Source organism: Apis dorsata, unplaced genomic scaffold (genome assembly GCF_000469605.1).
Source record: "Apis dorsata unplaced genomic scaffold, Apis dorsata 1.3 scaffold_56, whole genome shotgun sequence".
Taxonomy (NCBI): domain Eukaryota; kingdom Metazoa; phylum Arthropoda; class Insecta; order Hymenoptera; family Apidae; genus Apis; species Apis dorsata.
In genome coordinates, this window is record NW_006263356.1 from 370,096 (window position 1) to 374,159 (window position 4,064).

The 4,064-nt window shown below is 28.5% G+C and overlaps 1 protein-coding gene and 1 long non-coding RNA gene across 2 annotated transcripts in view; both read right to left on the reverse strand.

Annotated features, from left to right (window-relative positions):
• LOC116186785 overlaps positions 1-3,888 on the reverse strand; it is a 165,559-nt gene extending 161,671 nt beyond the window's left edge. The window contains exon 1 of the long non-coding RNA XR_004151801.1: positions 3,075-3,888. This is a non-coding gene — a long non-coding RNA (uncharacterized LOC116186785). The remainder of the gene's footprint in view (positions 1-3,074) is intronic.
• Positions 1-4,064, reverse strand: part of LOC102676497 (furin-like protease 2) — a 402,319-nt gene that overhangs the window by 235,254 nt on the left and 163,001 nt on the right. The window lies entirely within an intron of this gene.

A 4,064-nucleotide genomic window follows, 5' to 3' on the forward strand; every position in this document is an offset into this window, starting at 1 on the left:
CAAAAGATTACCGGAACTCGCGCCGGATGAATCTTTTGTATTTGGCTCTGTCTCCATTCGCTCATCCGACAAAACTATTTTCGTCGAGCATCTTTGAAGCCAAAGAACTCTTTAAGGGGGCGATTCCAGTCCACTTCTGAATTCTTCCACTTACTTCTTTTCGTCTCGAAAACGAGCGGAGAAGTGCTTACATCTTTCCCCCTACTTTATTCCTTCCTCTCCTCTTTTCTTCCCTTACTTACTTCTTCTGAAGCGACCTCTTCTCGAATTAACAAACTTGTCGAGCAAACGAGTCATCGCGATTAATCGAATCATCCGTTCCGTTCCTTTCGATCGTTTCCTGTTCATAAATCTCGCGCGTGGATATTAATCTGGGACTGTAGTGAATAAATTCAACGTTATTTCGTCAGGTATCCAGGGTCGAGATCGTAAATCAATCCGATGAAAAACTTTTGACCGAAATAGGTGTTAGATCGGTGCATGAAATAGGTTAATATTTTGTTTTATAATGTAAATACATATTTTTTATCGATTTAAAAATGTTTCGATCGAAACTTTTAAGATCATTTTAATTCCATCAAAGAGAAGAAAAAAAAAATTTTAAGTATTGCATACTTATTGTAAATTTACAAAATTAAATATTTAGGTTAGGAAATTGTAAAAATAGCACAACTTATTTATATTTCATCTTCAACTCATATCAGTAGGTATTGTTTTCAAAATGGATTACAATATTGCCTTCTTATCTTTTTGTATATACTCAGAATCATAATGATGTAAATAAATCAATACAAGATACAATGTACAAAACAATATGTATCTTAAAGTTCTTCAAAATGTTTTGAATATACGTGATAACAAAAATTTTATAACATCCGAAAAAGATCCGAAAATCTAATAAACTCGGTGTGAATTTCAATTGCCATCAACCGAGAAAAATATTACTTCATCGACTCGTGTTAACAAATAACGTTCGTCAAACGTTTAAAATTTCTATCACAAAAATGAACGCGCTCGTTTAATCGCGGCCAAACAATTCTAACCTTTCATCGTCGATAATTCTCTCTGAAATAATCCCAACGAAGGTTGACAAGCACATTCATCGATCGAGGATCGGACGTCATTAAATTTCAACCGTTGTCATTTGGCGAGTAGACGGATTTCGCTGGTCGTAATGAAATTTAATGTTTGTAATTAATATGGAAAATTCATCGATATCGAACGTATAATCGGCATGAAAGCAAAGCGTTTTCGATTCGTCAATCTCGAAAATGATATTCTTTCGTGACCGACAAAAGTACGAATCCTGAACGAAAATCACGTGGATTAAAATTTATCCAGCGCCACCGGATATTAAAATATTTAAATGTTGAGAATTTGCGGTTATCGATTTAAATATTTAATTCGTTGAATGTTGCGCAAGCAAGTTTATTAGAATTTTAATCGATGGAAATAACTTTGGCTCTGGAGTGTGGAAAAACAAATGAAAGAAAAGTGGAGAATTTGCACACGTTGAATAACTTTTCAAGTATGCGTTTCATGAAAAGATTTTTACGCGAGATTCGCTTTGGAGAATATTTTATAGTGTTAAATAGAGAAAAAAATGTGTAGAATATATATATATATATATATATATTATAATTTTTTGTATTTAATATACTATGAAGAGAATTATTTAATATAGATGGAATAGATTTGTGATATTTTATATTGAAATTTTTAAAGTTGATACATTGTATGAAATAAATTTGGAAAAAACGAAGCGAAAGATTGATAAAAGACAATATCTTTTTCTATTTAATATTTTTCTAGTTAAAAAATATATAATATTCTATTATATATAATAAATATATAATATTCTAGAAAATTTAATCTTGAATCATTTAATCTAAGTTATTTTTGAATTAAATCAAACTATTCTAACCTGAATTAAAACCAGAGATAAATTAAGTTAGGTTATGCAACGTATCTATTTATATATCTGCTGATTGTTTTGAAATTTCTTGAAAATATTCCATTCTTATTTATTTCAATAAAATTTTCTTTCTCATAATTGTATTTTGAGTTTCTTTTTTCCGTTCTTTCATCATCATTTTTGTTAAAAAATATAAAACAATCAATTTTGAAAATTTCAAAAAAATTTTCGAATTACGATTCTTTTCGATAGTATCGAATCTTTATCAAATATTTCAAACAACTAATTACTAATGAATATATATATATATATTATTTTATACATAGTTTATTTCGTTATATCTCTTCTAAATGAGAAATTGAAAGAAATTTATATATGACGAATAATAAATAATATAATTCAAAATTCATAAAGATATTCAATATCAAAATCGATGTAAGATACAGAAAAACATTATTTCATGTATCGAAAATTTCCATGTCTATTCATTAGCGTACAAAAGAGAATAAAAATTTATTCGAAACCTATAGAATCACGATTCCCATAAATAACCAACCAACGAGCAACCAACCTCGATCATAAATTCAATAGAATATTCATCGTAATTATACACATTGGTTGTGGTTCGAAATTATTATCGCCCTAAGCAAGGATCGTCATTGAAAAACACGAAACTGCCTCTAAGAATATTTAAATATAAAAATCACAAAAAATGTATATCGATGATACAATATTTTTACTAATGAAATGGAGAAAAGTGATAAAAAAGAGAAATGATTATGTTTCTTCATAAAAAAATGATACGAATAATTTTTGGATTAACCTAATATAATCTAATATATATTAATAATAAGTATTTATGTAACTTTACAGAATAGATTTATTTTCACTAATATTTTTAAATAAGAATTGTTAAAAAAATATTTGTATGATTGTTTATAATTAAATAATTAAGAGAAAGTTATTTATATAATTAAGAAATTGAAGTCTTTAATGAAAAATGTTTTATATAAAACTTCAGTTTGCCATTTTATAAAAAAGAAAATTTATCATTCGTTCAAAAGATATTTTTCAATTATGCAAAGTGAATTATTATTATTATTACTCTGTGAATAATAATTTTAATAAAAAATGTTATAAATAAAGAATAAATACGTACTGAAAAATCAAACATCAATAACTGAGCATGAAAATCAGAAATATTTCTTTTTTGAAAACTGTTTCTTCAAAAATTTCCAAATATGAACGAATCACGCATCATTTTTATTTTCCATTTACACTTTTCACTTGCCACTTGTCACTTGCCACTTGCCACGAATCATCACAAATTCTATCACAAATAATTATATCGAAATTTTATTTCTTTTCACTATTATTCATCCAAAATTTCCTCAATTTCTACTTCATTTCGACCAAACTAACCAAACTAACCAAACTAACTAATCAATATCGAACATACTCATTAATCCACATACATGACACGCCATTTTCCGTGACTTAAGCAAATACCCATAGCATGCCCAACGCCCTCTATATTATAAACGATTGCGAGATTGGTTGGCAAAGAGGTTAAGAAGATGTATTGCAAAGAGAATCTCGATTATAGGTACGTAGACATGAATTGTAGCGAGAGGAAACGACGAATAAGCGTTAAAACAGTCTTACGCAAAATGCGTTCATTAGCGTGCAAATAGATCGGATGGAAATGGCCGACCGTAAAATAATCTCGTTGCACCCGTAGTCGACCCGTTGCGTTCGTTAACCGTTCGTGAGCCACAGGAATGGATGCAATTACCAAGAACAGAATCGAAGCATTTCTCTGCCAGTTGCACGTGCAAACTTGGATAATTTTGATCCGGTATCGTTGTTTCAACTTAACCTCTTAACATTGTATGTAACATTTTTCTTTTATCTTTTTTGATAATTCTACTTTATGTTATTTTTTTTGAATAATTGTTTTTTTGCTCTTTATATTCTTTTCTCTCTCTCTCTTTCTCTCTCTCTTTCTCTCTCTCTTTCTCTCTCTCTCTTTTAATTCCAAGTCAAAAGATTTTTAGACTTTTATTCGAAAGAACTGGAAATTAGGTCGATGCAATTTCATTATTTTCTTCTTTTTTTTAATTTTTTTTTTTTTTTTTTAGTTTTTTTT